This window comes from Mirounga leonina, unplaced genomic scaffold (genome assembly GCF_011800145.1).
Source record: "Mirounga leonina isolate KUSES-001 unplaced genomic scaffold, KU_Mleo_1.0 Mir_154, whole genome shotgun sequence".
NCBI lineage: Eukaryota > Metazoa > Chordata > Mammalia > Carnivora > Phocidae > Mirounga > Mirounga leonina.
This window is the reverse complement of record NW_023270389.1, coordinates 51,796,133-51,818,924: the sequence shown is the minus strand read 5'-3', so window position 1 is coordinate 51,818,924 and position 22,792 is coordinate 51,796,133. Positions and strand designations below refer to the sequence as shown.

The window sequence follows — 22,792 nt, the reverse complement described above, 5'->3', positions numbered from 1 at the left end:
GTGGATTTTATACGCAGGTGCATTTTGGGCTTTGTGCAGTTTTAAGTGAGTGCAATGAGGGTTCAATTATTGAAGGACTGGTTATAATGTTTTGTTATTAACCATAGGTGAGGGACTAACTTGTCAACAAAATACTTAAATAGTGCCATGATTGTAATTGTTTAAAAGCAACATTTGCCTGACCTATTTGTAATTGTTGTAGTAGATTGTTATAATAAACAATTCAGTATATTTTTAACTAAGCTGATAGTCAAAAAACTAGAAATAAATCTTAGTGCCACAATTATAATACTTAAGCTTTGATGATTTAGAAAGAAAAGGTAACCTAACCTAATTTTTAGTAATGGAATTATTAAATCAGTAAGCCAAAAGAAATTTTGCCTAGAAAAGGATGATTTTAGTTATTGCCTTTAGCATGATTCTAAATTTGTAATTGTGGTAACTTCATCAATGCATCTTCTCTTGTTTAGTGTTTTATGAATGTTTTTATTCTCTGTATGTAATCTCAGATCTGTATAAATAAAATATGTATATAAGGTCTACATATATATGAATAAAAAATTGGAGACTCTCTTTCTCTATTTTTTTTTGCTTTTTATTTTTTTAAAATTTTTATTGTTATGTTAATCACCATACATTACATCATTAGTTTTAGATGTAGTGTTCCATGATTCATTGTTTGTGCATAACACCCAGTGCTCCATGCAGAACGTGCCCTCTTTAATACCCATCACCAGGCTAGCCCATTCTCCCACCTCCCTCCCCTCTAGAACCCTCAGTTTGTTTTTCAGAGTCCATCGTCTCTCATGATTCGTCTCCCCTCCGATCCCCGCCCCCTTCATTCTTCCCCTCCTGCTATCTTCTTCTTCTTCTTTTTTTTTCTTAAAATATATTGCATTATTTGTTTCAGAGGTACAGATCTTTGATTCAACAGTCTTGCATAATTCACAGTGCTCACCATAGCACATACCCTCCCTGCTTTTTATTTTTTAAACCAGTCTCCTCAAATTATGATTCTGTTCCTTTCTGGCTTCATACTTGTAGGCCATTTTTATAAACCATCATTCCTCACTCCACTCCCCACCAGGCATATCCTTTATTAGAAACCAGTTTCCCTAACCTTGGTGTGTGGAGGATGTGCAGCATTGTTAGGAAAAAGATATATCCATAAAGATAATCTGGAGAGTAAAAGTAAAAATGTTTACCTTTGTGATTAATGTGGAAACATAGAAAGTATTGGTGATGGATGCTGGTGTTCTAATTAGATATTTGGTCCTAAAGTTAGACCTACCCAATTCTAAGGAGGGTTTACTAGCTTTTCCTTTCCTTTTCTTTTTTTCACTTTATTTTTTAAGATTGATTTATTTGAGAGAGAGAGAGAGAGCACATGAGTGTGAGCACGGGGGGCAGGGAAAGAGGGAGAGAGAGGGAGTCCTAAGCAGACTGCACAGAGCAAAGCCCAACTCATGGCTCGATCATGTGACCCCAAGACCCCGACCCCAGCTGAAACCAAGTCAAACACTAACCGACTGTGACACCCAGGCGCCCCTTGTTTCACACTTGTATCAAAGTAGAGCTTTTTACTTGTAATGAAGTTTAAAATGTGTTTTTCTCTATAGAGCTTTTATTTCACTTGAATTTAAACATTGCTTAATTCTGGTATGCAGAATTCAGTTTTATTAATGATTAAATTATTTAAAGGTTAAAAATAAACAGGCATAAATGCACGCAAAGAAATAGATATTCATTCTGCCTGTAGAATTCAATTGTATTCAACTTTGTTAGTCTTCCTGGATATGTGCGTATATGAAAGAAAATGAAATTTAGACATTTCAAAATGTCTTAGTTATATCCCTTGTTTCTAGGATATTATAACCTTTATGTGTTCCAGTAGATTGAGTTTTTGTGTTAAAATGGGGTCACAATTCTAGGTGTTGAAGTTATGTGAAATCAGGCTAAGAATGTTGCTTCTCTCCTTTGGGACTTTGGAACTTTAAAGTGCCACTTTCCTGATGTGAATGAATGGTGTTCACTCTAAAAACCCCTACTGTTGCAATTAGCGCTATTCTAGTTTACTAATCCTTGAACTTTCTAAATTAGTATTTATGTTTCTTCTCATGAGATGTGATGTTTACCACCTCTTTTCTCCATTGCACATACGTCAAAACTAAAATACAATCAAGCAAAGTTTCTGTGACAGCCCCACGTACATATAAATTGCTAGGTTCTTCAAGATTGTACCATCATTTTTTAAAGGAAACCTCTTCTCCATATCTCAGGATTTTAGTATAGTCCAGGAACCCAGAATTTTGCATGTCTAGACTATTAGGATCTCAGAGAACTACATGCTCTGCATGTTATAGGCACTCAGTCAGCAATGACTGCTTGTGGTATAAACAGGAGCTACGTAATAGCCAACTGGTGACTGATTTGCCAAAGGAAGTTTTTTTTGGGGGCCTGAATAGTTACTATCATGAGAGGATCCTAGAGGATGCAGTTGGTACCTGGTAGTCATATTTTCATAGGTAAGGGGAAATAATTAGTTTTATGAAACATGCAGTTCCTAAATGATTAAGGATTAATTCCAAATTTAAAAAGATTCATTGTAATTATTTAAAAAAATGCTCTGACAGTAAGCTTTCATCTTTCAGAATTGTTTGTCAGGTTTTCATTGAATTAGAAAGCTTCAACTTTTCCATGTGTTTTAGAGAAACATTGAGCATTCGTAAAAATTAGATTGTGTATAATTTTATAAGAATCAAAAAGGTTTTGTCCTTGAAAAATTCATATTTTCTTCAACTTAATTTTGTTATAGAATGGTGTCTGCAAATAGTAGACGCTTAGTGAATATTTGTTAAATAAATATGATAGCCTTATGTTAACAGCATCCATAAATGCTAACATAATGTGGATGGGTGTTTTTTATAAGAAATCCTGCCCTTATTTCACCTCAGGTTTTTATCATAACATTTTTTTCCTCTTTGTAAATATCCTTTCATCAGCATTTTAATTATTGATGAGGTCTGTACTTGGAGAATTTATTCAAATAAATTATTCCAGTGTCAGGGGAAAAAGCAGTCTGGAAATTTAAGGAGTGGTCTTTTCTCGGTGAAGGGGCAGTGTGAGAATGAAAATCTCCAAAGCAAAAAACCTTTCTGCAGCTCCTTCTGTGTGTGTGTGTGTGTGTGTGTGTGTGTGTGTGTGTAAGACTGAGGAGGAGAGAGAGATGGAGGGAAAGTGGGAGAGAGAGAGAGAGAGAGAGAATGAATGTGTGCCTTCTATAAAATTGTCGCATTTCCAGGTAACTGAGAATAGTACATTAAGTAAAAAGAAAAATAAGCATTATAATTTTTAGTTTTTATTGTTTTATAGTTGTTCCTTTAAAAAATTTTTTTTCTTTTGCCTATTATGAATAAAGTTCCTATGAACATTCTCAAAAAAATTGATTTTCATCAAAACAAGCAGTAATAAGATTAACAAATGGTAACTTTTAGGTCAAACTGATAGTTTTTCCCCTCTAGTAAATGGCTTAAGCAATTAGCTTTTGGAAATGGGTATGCATTATGTTAAATAAAAACATTTTATCGTCATTTTAAGGACATTTTGTAACATTTAGCAAGAAATATTGTTATTTCTTTTAAGCAGAAAGTAGAGTATTGGGATTATTGCCTTTATGGTTTTACTCTAGACCCTTTAAGTCATTTTTTCTTTTTATAGGAAAAAGGGCAGATTTAGGTATTGCATGTTTGCTTTATACTTTAATTTCTTTGGTAATATAGTGTAAAATAGGCCTGAAAGGAGATTTTAAGTTATAGAACATAAGTAGATATTGAAATTTTATCTTGCTGCTTCTGAAGTTGGTTCTTTGACTTAAAAGGCCAACCATCTCATTTATGGATATCTTTGAATAGTGAGTTGCCTTTCCTGTCTCCCTCACCAAACCATGAAGACAATTTGAGAAGTGTCTTTTCAGCTGAGCTTTTGTATTTTGCCAGTTTTTCTATGACTTAGATGAGGTTTCAATTAAAAATAGACTATAAACTTATATGTGGGAGGCAGTTGAATGAGTTGCTATGACAGTTCATATTATGAGGTTGAGCCAAGTACAAAGTAGCTTAATAAGACTTGAGAAACATAGAGCTATATCCGTCCTAATGATTACCCTTTTTAAACCTGGGGTGGGTGTAAAGAGGACAAAAAGCTAACTGGGGGAATCAGTGGAGCCCACAGCCCTGAACTCACTGACACTAAGAACCCACCTTCCTGAGGAACACCCCTTTTCCCCACTTGTGAATATGGGTAAAGGATTTTGGGGAAACAAACTCATGTCTGTATGGCCATTGCCCCAGTTCTCTACAGCTAGTCCTCAGCAGAGGTGCTTAATAAATGCTGCACACCATTATCAATTCTTGCACTTTTTGATTCTGAAAGGAAATTTTGATTTTTTTAAATGGAATTTTCTAAGTCAGATTCTGCCATTTTCTGTACTTTGTATTTCTCAGTAGAATTTTGGAGTATTGTGACACTCAAATTTGGTCTCTATTAATTTTTACTAGGTTACTTGTAACTTTGGTTATTTTGCTCTGCCATCAGAATTAATTATATCACCGCGAACATGTTTCTTTCTTTGCTTACTCCCTTTTTCATACTCTGAGCTCTGTGAGGGAGGGTCTGGGCTCTCTTCTATGCCTCACATGCAGCAAAGTGCTTTTTTTTGTTTTGTTTTGTTTTGTTTTGTTTTGTTTTTGATGATTCAAGAAAGGAATAAGTAGGGAAGGAACAGAAGAAGGAAGATTATTTCTTGTAGTCTTCTCATTCTCAAAACTTGTAATAAAATTTAGTTAGGAGAGTTCCATTTTTCCCAAACGTTATGTATATTTTAATTAAAGCTCACTAAAACATTCCTATGTTTTAAATATTTATGTCTCTTATTAAGACATATTTTGAAACTATATTTTTGTTTTTCTGTTAAAGATTTTATTGAAAATAAAACGGTTTTAGGGCACCTGGGTGGCTCAGTCGTTAGGCATCTGCCTTCGGCTCAGGTCATGATCCCAGGGTGCTGGAATCGAGCCCTGCATCGGGCTCCCTGCTCAGCGGGAAGCCTGCTTCTCCCTCTCCCACTGCCCTTGCTTGTGTTCCCTCTCTCACTGTGTCTCTCTCTGTCAAATAAATAAATAAAATCTTTTTAAAAAAGAAAAGAAAACTGTTTTATGTAACTATTATGACCCTGGGAAGGAATTTTTTGAATATTATGATCTTTTTCTGGAGATACTGATATACTAATTTATAGGTGGTATACCATTACTCCATTAAGAAATGTTACTTTAGGGCGCCTGGGTGGCTCAGTTGGTTAAGCATTGCCTTCGGCTCAGGTCATGATCCCGGAGTCCCGGGATCGAGTCCCGCATCGGGCTCCCTGCTCAGCAGGGAGTCTGCTTCTCCCTCTGACCCTCCTCCCTCTCATGCTCTCTGTCTCTCATTCTCTCTGACCCTCCTCCCTCTCATGCTCTCTGTCTCTCATTCTCTCTCTTGCAAATAAATAAAATCTTAAAAAAAAAAAAAGAAATGTTACTTAATTTAAAACCAATGCCTCTAGACTAAATATTTTAAATATAAGCATATAAGTTTATATGCACATCAAATAGAACAACATTAACTCCTTAGTTCACTAAGTTTAGAGCAAGCCTATTAACATAGCAGAGGGTGCCTTTGGTACATTACACAGGATAACTAACTGTGCAACCTTCATGAACGTGCTACTGCTTTATACACAGCATTGGTTCACGCATGTTACCTAACTCAGCAGTGGTCAAAAAGGTGGTGAGAGATACCAGAAGGACAACCCAGTGGCTGAGTACTCTTTTGAGATATGTGGGGACAGGGGTGGGGGGAAGGGGGGAGGGAGGTGAAGGTGTCTCCCAGTCTGACCACAGCACACTTCCACTGGGCAGGGTGTGTATTTTCACTTTTGGCCTGATTAAATCCTTGATAAAGGAACAGGAGCCTTAAGTCGAATGGATAAACTAGTTCCTTCCCTCTGTGAAAAGGAAATATGAATAATGATGATGCCATTTCATCGATGTTCACTGAATGCTTACTAGATGCCAGAAGTTGTGCCAAGTAGTAGGATTACAAGTACGACCCTGAGATGGTATGAGTTGAAGTGAGGAGGACACAAATAGGAAAACAGGCAATTAGGATACAATATGATGAGTGCTGAGCCAGGAGTGTGCAGTGTTCTGGGAAAGTTTATTAGGGTGGGCACCTAACTGAGCCTGGACAGAAGGAAGGGATGACCACCATTACCTTACCCTAACACCTATCCCACTCATCCCCCTTTCCCGTTGTACCTGTAACTGCCATAGTTTAGACTTTTCCACTTATATTATTAAAATCTTATACAGTGTTTCTCAGACATTTTCATCTTAGAACTCCCAACAGCCAGTGAAAGAAAGTTAGATTTTTTAAAATGGAATTTTCTAAATCAGATTCTGCCATTTTCTGTACTTTGTATTTCTCAGTAGAATTTTGGAGTATTGTGGGGGGAGGGTAGTCCTGCCTTAGAGCACAACCCTAATGATCTGCCAGCATGTGAGTTTTACATATTATTTAGTACTGTTTGTGGTCAGTGTGGGAAGTGTGATTCTGATGCATGTGTAAAGACCTTGTGAGGAGCACAAAAAGTTATGATTGTTTCAACTCTACAAATCTTCCAATAAAATTGAATTTTAAGGAAGATTTTCCATGAGTATTCAGTGGTTTCACATACCCTAAGCACACTCACTATTCAACAAGTGTGCGTCCAATTAGTTGCCCTCTTTTCTGCTCAATATCTGAAGGTATGGCCACAGCAGTCTCTTTGATGTTCAAATTCTGTTATATAATTTCCTTGTTCTCCTTAGTTTAGAATAAAACCCCAAACTACCTAGCCTGCTTGAATGTGCCCTCTACCATATGCTTCTAGCCTGCCTTTCCACTCTTGGCTCTTTGAGCCCTCTTCGGGTTTGCTGTGGTGCAGCAACCTCTGAACTATTCTTTGGGAAAACCATTGCTGATGATGGTACTGCTATCTGGAAGGCACATTTCTCCACATTCATACTGTTCCCCAGCTCCAGGTTAAATGCCACCTCCTTTTGAAGCTTTCCCCTGTTTTTCATCCTGAGTGTAATTTTTCCTCTTTTGGTTACTTTATAAATCTCTTACAATCTTTGTTAGTATTTACCTCATCTTCCCCTTATGATTCCTCATATACCTTTTCCTTTCTGCCAGATTATAAGCTACTAAAGAGTGATTTTTAAAAGCATTTTCCTGAGCCCAACATTGTCTACCATGTATCCTATATGGAATATGCCCCGTAAATGTCTACTGAATTGAACTAAAATTTGAAGGATAACCTTAGACATACCACTAATCTAAGGACTTGTGTATTCTATTCCCAGTGCTGCCATTTAATCTTTGAATTGCAGCCTGACATTTAATTTTTCCATGACTTTGGTTTTTTTTTTACCCACAAAGTGGGTGTAATGATATTTCACTTTGCGTTATAAAATTATGTTATTTATCGAAGAACTACTTTGAACTGCCTGGGAGGAAAATGGTCAAATTTATAGAAAAAATAATAGGATTTTTCCTCTGCAGTGTAAAAGTTTGAACACAATTTAGAGATAATTTTGTTTAAACATCAAATAATCTAGAACTACAGGACCAATTATAGCACATTTGTATGTATGTATATTGTGTATAATTTTTTCATGTTTACGAGCTCATTTTGTAATGTGATATCAATATCAGACCATGGTAAATTTGTCTGCTCAATTTTTAGGATGCTGAAATTGTTACAAAAAAACATTGCTTTAGTATAGTGGTTGAGAGCCTGAGCTCTGGAAATAGAATGCCGGGGTTCAAATCACTTTTTAGCCTTCTATGATCTACGACAAGTTATTTAACCTTTTAATGTGTTTCAGAATAATAACTATTCCTACTTAGAGTATTATTTTCAAGATAAGTTAATATTGACACAGTGAACACATGTTATTACAGTGTTTTCATGGAGAAATCATATGTAATAGGGATTTGTTGAAGGTTAAACATAGTGATTAAGAGCTTAGTGTCAGATAAACCTGGGTTTTAATTCTTTCTCTATCTATGCTGCATTTATAATTTTGTAGGAGTTACCTATTGTTTTCAGGCCTCCATTAGATTTTTTGAAAATTGAATGAGGTAATACGTGTAAAATGTTTAGCTTGGTGCATAATAATATTTAATAAATATTAGCAGCTGGCTATACTTATAATGATATGCCTTTGTCTTCTTTACACAGGCTGCTTCTGTTCTGTGTGGTATTTAGCATAAAGTAGAAATTTCTAAGTAGAAAGGATTTCTGTCCTAAAGATTAAAAAAAAATCATAAAGAAGAATAGATCATAGTGTAAATTTAAGGAAAATAAAGCTTTTCCAGACCTGTCCTGAAAACTCTTTTGAGCTATCAGATTGGTTATTCCACTAGCTCTTCTGTTAGAAAAAGGTCCTTGAGCTGCTCTGCATTTGGGTCTGGAGGCAATCTTAGAGAAGTGAGAAGCTGGAAAAATTCTGCATCTTCTGTTCCATGGTCTCCAAAGTGAGGAGTATACTGTAACCCACTGGGTAAGGGAACATATTAGACCATCTATTTACATTTATTTTATCTAAAAATATTTAACATATGGGTTGAGAGTGGTGCATATAGATAACCTACTAAATATAAATATATTGAGATAGGGACTCAGATTCATCTAATATATGTGTATATACTATACACCTCTGCTCTAGAGAATGGTTATATGAAGCAGAAATTGTAGTACAAACAAAATTAGATATTTGCTGTGATGTAATTTGGATATTACTCAGATCTTTAAGTTTTTCAGATCTTTCCTGCAATGTGCCATGTATAATAAGAGGAAACTTTGCTCTGAGTCTTTTTCCAGGGAAGGCTCTCTTAAAGCCTTTTGGTCATGGTGAGGTAGGGGAGTTAGAACCATTAGAAGTGTTTTACAGAAATTGAGGAAGAGGATTATAGAGCTGAGTTGTTTGGCTGTTTTTCTTAAATTGTATCATTTGAATTAAGATAAAGCATTTAAAACATAGCCAGTAGACTTTCATTAAGTTCACTTTTTAAAATTGAGTTTTAACATAGTGATCTAAAATTAAACAGATTTGGATTCAAATCCTTCTCCTAGATCATGCTAGCAGTGATGTTTCTTTGTAAAAAGTGACAGTTGTTTCTTCCTAGATTTATTGTGGTAAGTCTCTGTACAGGGTCTGGCACATAGCAAGCAAGCTGTCAGTGAATGTTAGCATTTATTATTATTATGGTGGTAAAGGTGACGAAAAGAGAAAGCATTTCTTATACTAGAGCTTGACATACTTTAAAATAATGCAAACTGAGAGTCAACCTAGGCTCTGTTAGAGATGGGGAATGTCTCTTCCAAAGTTTGGATATACAGTCATAGTCTTGGTATTTAAACTGAACTCACATGCATTGGTTTATTACCTACTACATTATATTTAAAAAAGATCATATTTATTTTGTCTTTCAGCAAGATTAAATTTAGTTTCACATTGAAACAGACTATTTACCCCATCAAAGGTGATCTTAAGATGCAGCTTAGGTTCTGTGAAGTTCTTTGTAGCATTCTGTCACCAGCTATAATTTGACATTAGATGAGATGTTTTAATTTCTCACATTTTGTTCTAGTTTCTTTCATGAACCTAAATTGTACAAGTATGTCATAAAACGCCAACTTGTTAGGAGGTTTTAGTTCCTGTTAAATTCGTCAATGCTGCCTGTCCCCTTGACATGAGTGCCATTCTGTGTGCATGGGAGGTTAGTTTAGAAGTAACTTCATGAGTCATTTCCCAGACTGATGTCACACATGTTCCCATTGGAGCCTTGTAGGGGTAATTTTTCAGGGCAAAGGTAATTAATGGAAAGCAGGATCTACAGAGTGAAGCCAAATAATCTAAGATTTCTAAACTCTGCTATGTGGATAATATTAATTAAATTGTCTGCCTTCTTAATTTGCTTGTGAAATCATAGTTTCTCTTGTTAAAGTGCTGTATAATCTTTAAAAGTCCCGTTTACCAGGATTTTTAAGACTATGAATAGAAATCATGAAGAAACTCTGAACTTCTTTATTTATGGTTGTATCATACTATATGCTTAGTATTAGAGAGAAATATAACAATAATCACCTGATTTTATCATGCCAGTTTACAAATAGAGCTATTCTCTAAGTTTTTCAGAAAAGTAAAACCTCTGCTCTTCCCTGTTTCTGAAATGTGCTGTGTTCATCCCCACATAAATTTGCAGAGGGCTTCTGTATGGCACCTGTCTTCTAATATCTCAGTACTTATCTGGATTCCCCTCATTTTGCTTAACTAATTCATCTTGGTAAGAAAATCTAACTACTACTGAAGGCTCAGATTCTGACATTTTATCACTTTTCTGATTTTTAAGTTTAACACTCAGTAACTACTTGCTGTTATTTTAGTTGCATATGTTGAAGTAACACTAAAAGTATACCTGAATCTCCAGTTGGTATTTTACAAGCTTAGTTAGAAGTGCCAAAAAGGTTTAAAAAATAATTTAAAACTACAACATTGACCTAGATTGAAAAAAGAAAATCTCACAAGTATAAAAATTTACACCATGAATATTTAAAAATTCAATGACTGATTCCTCAAATAGTATGGGCAGATGTTATATAGCTATGTTAAGTCATTTTGTCAATATACCTGAACCCTTGTCCTTGACTCCCCTGTGAACAGTGAAGTGAAGCGAGTGAAACTAAATTGCCCTCAAATCCATCTGCTAGGTTATCACCTACTCTACAGTGCTGGTGAAGCCAAAGGCTACTCTGTTGGCAGTTTTAGCTAACATCTCTTGTCATCCTGCACCTGACTCTTCTTAAACATATAGTTTCCTTCCCATATACAAGCATTTCTCAAAAGAAGATAGAAGAGGCAGCCTTATTTCCACAGGGTGGTACATTATTTTGATTATTTTCTTCATAATAAAAATTATGGAAAATAAAATTCAGAATTTTCTTGGCTTTTGGAGGACAGGGAAAGTGGTTGCATTAGATACTTGAAAGATAGAGTAAGAATGCACTAAAAGAGGAGACTGGATTTTAAATATTGCAATGCAATCCTAAATAGGTATTCAAACCTAGAATGCTGGTGAAGAGAAAAGCCACTTTGAATTTATACAAACTTGGTCATCACTCTAGGCTAAAGTTTAGAATTACGTAGAGATGAATGGAAAGCCTTAGGCTTTTAGTAATAGCTCTTCAGATTTCAAGAAATGGGAAAAGCAGGAGAAGTAAAACTGTTGAAAAGCCAAGCCAACTTGTTCCTGAATCCCTAAAACTAATTCCAGAAGCTTAGGCTTTTTCCTATAAATAGTGTAGAGGAGTTAGCTTAGCCATTAAATAGGAGTTCAGCACTATACCAGTCTGAAACCCTTGAAGACTAAAATTAACCAGAAGACAAACTCTGCTTTAGTTTATAACACTTTCCTCTATCCTCCCTACTCTTAGTTTAAGGAGGTGCCCTTATAATAATTGAGGGATCTCATTTTTGATATTTTTACTAGGTTCCTGATATATTTAAACCAATCTCCCTTCTATGGTCATCACTGAGCAACTCCGCCACCCTCACCTGTCTAACATTAATTAACTCACTTCTTTCTCCTGTTTCTCAACTGTCCATGGTTCTTGCTGTCTAAAGCCCAAAGTCTTTATCAAGACACACTACATTCCCTCACAGTTAGGGTAGCCAGGCCTCCTGTATTTAATGATTTTGTTGTGTGTCCTATATTGCCTGTATTAGGATGCACTAAATATCATGTATTAAACAGTTTTCAACAAAATATACAGCTTTGACAGTTAGAGCTATTTTTCCACCACTGTAATTGGCATTTAACACATTTGAATGAAAACACTAGCTGAAAATCAGACCTCCAGAAATAAAGATCTGTGTAGTCCTTTATGGTCTCTCCTGCAGGTTATTCTGAAGGGAACTGAGAATTAAAAGTACCTAATTTTTATGTTCAAGAAAGAAAAAGGCTGTTCTTTGCCTGAAGTCCCAAGTTATGAATAAGTAACCATCATTAATTAGAAATAGCTCTGGATCAGTACACATGCTGTGAAAATCAGCCAGTCAATGACAGCCTCACTCCAGTGGCCATGCCTTTGAATATCAGCCAGTCAATAACAGCCTCACTCCAGTGACTACACTTCTGGAAGTTAGCAGATCAATGACAGCCTTAGGCTTCTGAAATTCAGCCAATCAGTGACTGCTGCTGTGTGTTTAGTATACCTGCTCAGCATTCATCAATGTATATTCAGTGGACAAAAGAACAAAATAAGTTGCATGTAGCCACTATAGAAATTATGTTAAATGTAAATGGACCCAGGACTCCCTTGTCAGCAAATGATGGAACTATTAGACAAAAGTCAGTAGGAATACAAAAGATCTGAACAATATAATCAGCCAATAGAATCTAACTGGCACATACATATAGAACATGTAACCCAACAATACCAGATACAAGTGGAACATTCACCAAGATAGACCATATCCTGAGCCATAAGACAAACCTCAACAAATTTAAAAGAACTGAAATCATACAGAGCATATTATCTGACAATAATGGATTCAATAACAAGTACAAACAATATAGCAACATTTCTCTGGATATGTCTCCTCAGGCAAGAGAAACAAAAACAAAAATAAAAAATTGGGACTGTATCAAACTAAAAAACATTTTGCACAATGAAGGAAACCATCAACAAAACAAAAAAGCAATCTACTGACTGGGAGAGGATATTTGCAAATGATATATCTGATAAGGGGCAAATATCCAAAATATATAAAGAACTTATACAACTCAAGACTCACACACACACACACACAAATAATAATAAGCCAACTAAAAAAATGGGCAGAGGACTGCAATAGACATTTTTTTTAAAGAAGACATAACAGATGGCCAACAGACACATGAAAGATGTTCACCATCATTAATCATCAGAGAAATGCAAATCAAAACCATAATGAAATATAACCTTATACCTGTCAGAATGGCTGTTATTAAAAAAATAGAACAGGAGATAACAAGTGTTGGTGAAGATGTGGAGAAAAAAACCCTTGTGCACTGTTGGTGGGAGTGTAAATTGGTGCAGCTGCTATGGAAAATAATATGGAGGCTCCTCAAAAAACTAAAACTAAAAATATCATACAATCCAGTAATTCCACTGCTGGGTATTTACCCAAAGAAAATGAAAGCACTAATTCAAAAAGATACATACACCCCTGTGTTTATTGCAGCATTATTTATAATAGCCAAGACATGGAAGCAACCTAAGTGCCCATCAATAGATGACTGGATAAAGATGTGCTGTATATATATAAAATGGAGTATTACTCAGCCATAAAAAAGAATGAAATCTTGCCATTCACAATAATATTGATGGACCTAGAGGGTACTATGCCAAGTGAAATGTCAGACAGAGAAAGACAAATACCATATGATTTCACTTACATGTAGAATCCAAAAAGCCAAATCAAACGAATGACCAAAACAAAAACAGACTCATAAATACAGAGAACAAATGGGTGGTTTCCAGAAGGAAGGAGGAATGATGGACACAATAGGTGAAGGGGATTAAGAGATACAAACTTCCAGTTATAAAATAAATAAGTCACAGGGATGAAAAGTGTAGCAAAGGGAATATAGTCAATAATAGTGTAATAACTTTGTATGATGAAAGATAATAACTACACATTGCAAACATTGTAATAATGTATAGAATTGTCAAATCAGTATGTTGTATACTTGGAACTAATATAACATTGTATATCAACTATACTTCAGTTAAAAAATCCCAACTATATACCAATGAAAATAGCTCTGGAGTACAATAGGGGAGCTGCAGAAGCCCCCGTTGAACACAGAAACTGGGAATCTGCATAGAAAACCCTAGGAAACATTTTGCCTGTGTCACCTTATCCCCTTGGTGTGACCTTTCCTGTGGGAAAAAGGAGAACAGGAGGACCCCAGCAATTCTCATCACCCCTGTAGATACTGGCAGCTTTCTCCACTGAGGACCCCTGTAGTCTTCCTTGACCCTGAACCGAGCTGACAGAGCTACCCAGAATCCATACTGCTGAACCCCTTTGCATCTCCGCCTCTTCCCAAGAGTGCTGAATGGCCCCACAAACTCTGGAGCCAGAGTCAACACTCACTTTGTACAGCCACGTGCATGTCCTGGACCCTGGCTCCACAACTATTCAACACATGCCCATGCCTTGGGCATCAATGTCACCACTGCAGTAAGTGCACCTGCACTCTGGTCCCAGGCACTATGGTCATTCTGTTCCCCCAAGCCCTAGACGTTGGCTCCATACATGCGCACACCTTGAATGCTGATGCCACTGCCACAGCACATGCATCCACACCTTTGTCCGAGGACCTGCAGTGGTTCTACTTGCCCCTGAACTTCATGGCTGCTCTCTGTGCACCTCTAACCCAGACACGTGTGTCCCCACTAGCACAAGTGCCCCAGATCCTACTGCTTCCATATGTGTACCTGCATGCCAAACTCAGGACCAGGGAAGATCTTTTGGCCATTATTTACCCATATGGGGGAAAAGGAGACGAAGAAGACTCCAGAAGCCTTTACCACTGAGGAGATCCACAACATTGATTGCTGAGGACTCTACAGTCTTTTCTGATGGTGACCTCATTCGACAGAGCTTCATGGAGACTACACTGCTGCTCTCTCCCAGAGCCCATGATCTACTGCTATATCCTCATGGAGCCAGCGCCACCATACCCCCACCCAGCCAGTGTCATCATACCCATCTGTGGGTGAAGGTCTTTCCCCAGTGAAGCCAATCCATAAAGTCTGGAGATGACTGGCCCTCAAATGTGCAGACGTCAGTGCAGGGCTACAAGAAACATGAAAAATCCAAGAAAAATTATACCACCAAGGGAACACAGTAACTTTCTAGTAACTAATGCCAACGAAATGGAGACCTATGAATTGTGGGACTGTGAATTCAAAATAATTGTTTTAAGGAATCTCAGTGAACTACAAGAGAACACAGACAAGTCAGTGAAACTAGGAAAACAATACATGGCCAAAATGAGAGATGCAACAAAGAAAAATCATAAAAAGAGCCAAACAGAAATTTTGGAACTGAAGAATACAGTGAATGAAATAGTAAAATGCAATAAAGAGCTTCAACAGTAGACTCCCAAACTTGAAATCAGGTCATTTGAAATTACCTAGGCAGAAGAGAAAAAGAAAAAAGAATGAAAAAGAGTGAAAAAAGCCTATGGGATTCATGAGAGACCATCAAAAAGAACTAATACAGGTATTATGGGAGTCCCAGAAGGGGAAGAGATTATAAAAGCAGCAGAAATAAGTCCTGAAAGAAATAATGCCTAAAAACTTTACCAAATCTGGAGAGAGAAATGGAAGTCCAGATTCATGAAACCCAAAAGTCCCCAAATAGTATCATCCCAGAGATTTCACTGAGACACATTATAATCAAATTGTCAAAAGTCAAGGAGAAAGGGAGAATTTTGAAGGCTGCAAGAGAAAAGCAACTCATTACATATAAGGGAATTTCTATAAAACTGTCAGTGGATTTCTCAGCATGAAGCTTGCAGGCCAGGAGAGAGTGGGATGATATGTTTAAAGTATTGAAAGGAAAAAACTACCAACCAAGAATATTATACCTGGCAAAATTATTCTTTAAAAATGAAGGGGACATAAAGTCTTTCCTTAACAAACAAAAACTTGACAGGGTTTGTCATCACTAGAGCTGCCCTAGAAGAGATGCCTGATAATTAACTCTCGATGAAATAAGTGTAGGAGAATCTTACCACAACACAATAAAGTCCATATATGAGAAGCCCACATCTAAGATCTGGTATAAGGTAAGGATGCCCACTCTTGCCACTTTTTTTCAACATAGTACTAGAAGTCCCAGGCTGAGAAAAGGAAATAAAAGCCATCCAAGCTGGAAAGGAAGAAGTAGAATTACTTATGTTTACAGATGACATGATCTTATATGGAGAAAACACTAAGACTCAACCAAAAAACTGTTAGAACTGATAAACAAATTCAGTAAGGTTGCAGAATACAAAACCAATATATAAAAATCAATCATGTTTCTATACACAACAAACTCTCTGAAAAGGAACTTAAGTAATCCCATTCACAGTAGTAACAAAAAAGAAAAAAATATGTAGGAATGAACTTAACCAAAGAGATGAAAGACTTGTATGCTGGAAATTGTAAATGTTGATGAAGGAAATTAAAGGAGAAACAGATACATGGAAAGACATCCCAACTCATGGATTGGAAGGATTAATATTGTTAAAATGTCCATATTACCTAAAGCTATCTACAGATTCATTGCAATTCTTATCATAATTCAAATGGCATACCTTATAGTAATAGGGAAAAAAACCTAAAAATTATACGGATTCATAAAAGACCCTGAACAGTCAAAGCAATCTCAAAAAAGAACAAAGCTAGAGGCATCACATTTCCTCATTTCAAAATATATTACAAATATACAGTAATCAAAACAGTATAGTACTAGCATAAAATCAGACATATAGGTCAATGGAACATCTAGAAATAAATCTACACATTCATGGTCAACCAGTTTTTGACAGTGGTGCCAACAATGCAGAATGGGAAAAGGATAGTCTCTTCAGTGAATGGTGTTGGGAAAACTGATCTTCACATACAGAAGAATGAAATTGGATCCTTCTATTACACCATACACAAAAACCAATTCACAATGTATTAAAGACTTTTAAATGTAAGACCTGAAACCATATATCTCCTAGAAGAAAACATAGGGTGGTCTGGGCCATTGGTCTGGGCAATGGTTTTTTGGGTATGACATCAAAAGCGCAGGCACAAAAGCAAAATAGACAAATGAGATTGCATCAAACTAAGAAGCTTCTGTCTAGCAAAGGAAACAACCAACAAAATAAAAAGGCAATCAATGGAATGGGAGAAAATATTTGCAAACCATATATTTTATAAAGGGTTAATATCCAAAATATAGAACTCATACAACTGAACAGCAAACAATCAAACAAAAAACAAATAACCTGATCAAAAATGAGCAAAGGACCTCAATAGACATTTTTTCCAAAGAACACATCAAATGGCCAACAGGTTTGTGAAAGATGTGCAACTTCACTTATAATAAGGGAAATGCAAATCAAAATCACAGTGAGATATCACTTTACACCTGTTAGAATGGCTATTATCAGAAAGACAAAAGATAGCAAGTGATGATAACGTTGTGACAAAGGGAACATTTTAGTGGTAGTGTAAATTGTTACAGTTATTATGGAAAACAGTATGGAGGTTCCTTAGTAAAAATAAAACTACCATATGATCCAGCAGTCTCTTTTTTGGGTATATAACCAAAGGAAATGAAATCAGCATCTTGAGAGATTGCCTCACTACAATGTTTATTTCACCATTATGTAAAAAGTGAAGATATGGAAACAACCCAAGTTTCCATCCACAGATGAATGGATAAGGAAAATGTGATTTTATGTATATGGAATATAATTCAGCCTTTAAAAAGAACAAAATCCTGCCATTTGTAATAACATAGATGAACCTGGAGAATATCATGCTAAGTGAAATAAGCCAGATGCAGAAAGACAAACATGGTATGTTCTTCCTTAGATTTGTAATCTAGAATAGTCTACATCATAGAAGCAGAGAGGAGAATGGTATTTACTGGGAGCTGGGGAAAGGGGGAAATGGATGGGATAGGTTGGTTGAGAGGACAAAGTTTCAGTTTTGCAAGATGAATAAATACTATCAATCTAATGTACTGTAAGTGACTGTAATTAACAATATTGTATACTTGAAACTTGCTAGGGTAGAGGGTAGATCTTGTTATCACAAAAAAAGAAAATGTGCTAACTGAAGAGATGGATATGTTAACTTGCTTGAATGTGGTGATTATCTCACAATTTTTTGTGGGTCAAATAATCAAATTGTATACCTTAAATATAAACAATTCTTAATTGTCCAAATATACTTAGCAATAAAAAAAACAGAAATAATGAAATGAAAAGCTAATTTCTTGAAAAACAATCAATAATATTAGTAAATCTCTGAAAAGGCTGAAAAAAAAGTTGAAAAGATATAAATCATCAGTATCAGGAGTGAAATAGGGGATATCAGTACAGAGCCTGCAGACATTAAAAAGATAACAAGGGAATACTGTAAACAACTTTATACCCATTAATGGATAATTTAGAAGAAATGAATCAATTTCTTGAAAAATACAAACTGCCAGAACTCAACCAAGATGAAGTAGTCTGAATAGCCCATTAAGCATTGAAGAAATTGAAGTTGTAATTTAAAAACTCTTGAAAAAGAAATCTCTAGTTCCAGTATTTCACTGGAGAACTGTACCAAACATGTAAAGAAGAATTAACACCATTTTTTTGTAAAAAGTCTCTTCCAGAAGATTGGAGGGAACATTTCCTGACTCATTTAATGAAGCTAGTATTACCATGATAGCAAAAACAAAGACAGTACAGAAAAAGAAGACTGTAGACCATTATTTCTCACTTACTTAGATGCAGAAATCCTCAGTAGGAATTACAGAACCACAAGTAATTACAATTAATATTTCTTCTCTTAGAGATTAATAATCAAAATCTGTCACTTTATTGAAAGTGTTAATTTAGTGCTCTTTTAGTTCTAGTATAGCCTCAAAAATGATTTGTAGTCAAATTCAGCAGGTTTTTGTAATTTCATTTTGTTCCTTTCATTTGGATCACCATTGTTTTTCAAATATAAGCTAATTACCTTTGCAAATTAGACCAAAATCTTTGGTGGTATTATTTTTAAAAATTGAGCCATCACTTGTTTGCCTTTTCTGAAAAAGCCTGTGTATCTTTTCCTTAATTTTGTGGGTTTTTTTTTTTTTCAGGATATTGAACCTGCTTAATCTAAAGTTCTCCTCCCTTTGTTTTAAGATTTATTTATTTATTTATTTATTTGAGAAAGAGAGAGTGTGAGTGTGGGAGGGGGGTGGGCAGGAGGGGTGGGCAGAGGGAGAGGGAGAGAGAGAGAATCCCAAGGAGACTCCCCACTGGGTGTGGAGCAGATGCAGGCTGATCCCAGGACCCCAAGATCATGAGCTGAGCCAAAACCAAGAGTCAGATGCCTAACTGACTGAGCCACCCAGGTGCCCCAAGTTCTCCTCCCCCATTTAAAGGAGGTATCTGTAAGTGTTTCTTGCATTGTATTCATGATTAGGTTAAACTTTCCTGTAATGGTAATGGTAAAAGTAATGGTAATCAGCTGTATCCCCTTGGCATTTGCAAGTGAGCTCCATGAAATTTTGTGATGGCAGATTTTCAAAAAGCAGTACTTTTACTTCCAAAGTAAAATATGGCATAATATGTATCACAGGATGAAGTGTTTGGTTTGATTTATACACTGTAATTCCCTTCTTTGAAAAGACATCTTGTTTGAAATAATTTCTTTCAATTTTAGGCAAAGTTACAGTCCTAGAAGTTAAAAATGATAATTTTTCCTCTAAAGTGAGGATTCTCTGAAAATATGTTCATGGTGGTTGGGGGTGGTCACATACTCACATATCTTACCACATCTTATCCTTTTTTTAAATTTAATTTTATTATGTTAATCACCATACATTACATCATTAGTTTTTGATGTAGTGTTCCATGATTCATTGTTTGCGTCTTATCTTTTTTAAAGGAAGAAAATAAAAGTCCTTTTTAAATTTAGTTGGTGACAGCTCTTTGCCTTTTGGTGCTTAATAACGCTTGAGATAATAATAAATAGTGATAGTTACATAACCTTTTTCATGTCGTTGTATTTTTGCTTACACTTGGAGTGTCTAAGGCCAGCATGCAGGGAATTGTTTATTGCTTCTTAATTAGGTTTCCAGCAGTTAGAATAAGCAAGAGGGTGCTTGGCTTATGGTGTTGCAGTATGTCCTGATAGGCTTCCCTTGGTCATGATTAAAGAATATAGAGAAAATAGCAAGCATTCTTTCTTAATTATACTTTTTCTATAAATGAGAGCTCTGTTTGTAGTTAAGCATTATAAGTAATAATATACACATTAAATAAATGAAATACATATTTATAGCCTTTTAAAAAGGATTATAAGTATGCCAAAGTACAAATTATCTTTCATACTCAATTTTAACTGTTACCCATCACTGCTTAACCTACCCTAGAGTAATGTCAACATTCTTTAAGCCTTAAAACACTCAGTGTTATACTATAGATAGGATATCCTTCAATAGCTTTATGGCAAAAGTCCTTGCAGTAATTTCCCTTACTCGTGTAAATACCAATTATTTATTGAACTCCTATAATATATGTAAAACATTGTAAGCATGTTAAGGGATTCATACAACAAACATTTGTTGAGCATCTTTTGTTTGTTTATTTATTTTTTAATGTGATAGATGACATTTTTATTGGACTAGGAAATTTGTGGGAGGCTTAGGTACCAGGCGCTGGGCCAGGGTGGCACAGGCCATGCTCAAGGCATCCTCTCTGGTGTGGTGCCCACCAATGAAGCCGCTGGTGTGGACAGAGATGCAGCCAGGAATCCCACTGACCTAGTCCAGGGCCTCATCCTGAAGACCCCACCTGGCTCTGGCAGGGGCAGCCGACTCTGGAATGAATGGGGCTCCTTGGGCACACACTTTACCCGCCACTGTCCGGCCTGGTCAGTGTAGATAACAAAGGCGATGGTCCCCAGTGTGGACAGCCCAGATTCCAGGTGGTAGAGGTGCTCCTTCCAGGGGCATCCATCTTTTGCCAGTTCTATTATCTCCCCACTTGGGTCCACCTGGAATTGCTGGGCCAGGGCCTCTTCCACCAAGCCCCGGGCTGGCAGCCAGCTATGCTGGTAGAAGTCTAGTCTCTGCAGGAACTCCTCTCGGACTAGGTCCATTGCATGCTTGAACCCGGCCTCGGTGTCTTGGTTGGGCTGGTTCCAGGCAGGATTCAGTCGGGCAACCCCGTCGCTCAGTGTGGTAGTCAGCACGTATCTAGGCCCTCCTTCTTCCCACTGGGGGATCCCATTGTCCACCGCATCCACCTCCTCCACGAAGTTCTCGTACATCTTGTCATAGATGGTGCCAACCATGCTGTCCTCTTTGCTGGTGCCCAGCAACCGGGCCAGCAGCTTGTGCCCGAAGTTCAGATAGATGAATCCCACCCTGCTCAGCTTGGTCTGCCACGGCTTCCCAGGAGACAGGGAGCTCATGGTCTCTGTGAAAGATCTCTGGTGATGGTCATATCAGTGTCTCTGAGAGTCGTACTCGCCACCCACATCTACCACGATGTCACAAGAAGCCAGTTTTTCGGGGTCTCGGGTCGGCACAATCTCTGCATCCCAGTACTTGGGCAGGAGGCACAGCAGTGCTCACGCCAAGGCTTCATCGCAGTGGAAAGTGCTGTTGTGCGTCCCGATTCGGGGTGGCGCCATGAGGCTGCCGCGGGGTCGCTTGGACGGCGGGACGGACTCCAGGGTGAGCACAGGGGTCGGGGCCGGGGCCGCGAGGCTGGCGGCGGCCACAGCAGTAGAGGTAGGAGACCGCGTGGGAAGCGGCGGCCCATGCAGCCTCCCCGGTGGGGAGGTGGGTCGTCTGTTGAGCATCTTTTATGTGCCAAAAAGAAAAAAAGATAGGTTCCTTTTCCTTAACATTTGGTGTGATTAGTGGTGTGATTAGGTAGATGTAGTAGTTATATAGGAAAACAACAACTAACCCATGCCAATAAATTATCAGTTGACTCTCGGGGGAAATTTTTACTTTTGGTCTGCAGTAGATAAATAGCATCAAAGGTGACGGACTCTATGTAGGTTAAGATGACTTTGATAAGGGAAGGGCTTAGAGGCTGCATCATAGTAGAAGAGCAAGAGCAAAATTACAGGAATGGGTAAGAATATGATGGATACTGAAGGAGTGTGTTTCCTTAGGCTGAGACAAAACATCATAGCCTTTCCAGAAAGCACCAAGGTGGCTGACATGCGGCTCCATGGTAGACCTTTTGTATGAAAAAGGAGGTCACAACACAACTAACTGTGGAAGATTAAATAGTTTTTAGACATGTTAGAGCCTCAGAGAGCGGCAGAAATGAACTGTCTTTGGCTGGTGAAAACTCTGAGGGGAGAAGAGAGTGTTTTCCTTATCCCTTTTCCCTGTAGGAGATGATGAGGAAGTGGCTGCAAGACTGCAGTATAACTCTTTGAATTGGGAAGAGTTAAAATGAGGGACCAAGCTAGAGTGCTTGCTTGTTCTAAAGAAGAGGGCTGAAGTAGTAGCCCTAGGACTGCCTGCTCTCTGATCCTAAGTTGTTGGTGGTCTGTTGGCTTTCCATGGTCTCATCATCTTTTTTCTTTTTTTAATTTTATTTATTTTAGAGAGAGAGAGCATGTGCATGTGAGTGCTCATGCACAAACCGGGGCGGCGGGGGGGGGGGGTTGGAGGGCAAAGAGAGAGTGGGAGAGAATCCCAAGCAGACTCCATGCTCAGCCCAGAGCTGGTCTTGGGGCTTGGTATCACAACCCTGAGATCATGACCTGAGCTGAAACCAAGAGTTGCAACCTTAAGTCACTGAGCCACCCTGGCAACCCTCCATGGTCTCATCATCTTTAATCAGTCAGAAAGCAGCCAGTCTTCATGGCAGAGCA

At 37.3% G+C, this 22,792-nt stretch overlaps 1 protein-coding gene and 1 pseudogene across 3 annotated transcripts in view; one reads left to right on the top strand and one right to left on the bottom strand.

The window, feature by feature from the left end:
- Positions 1–22,792, top strand: part of RABGAP1L (RAB GTPase activating protein 1 like) — a 769,071-nt gene that overhangs the window by 370,490 nt on the left and 375,789 nt on the right. The window lies entirely within an intron of this gene.
- On the bottom strand, positions 20,565–21,717 carry LOC118014446 (annotated as a pseudogene).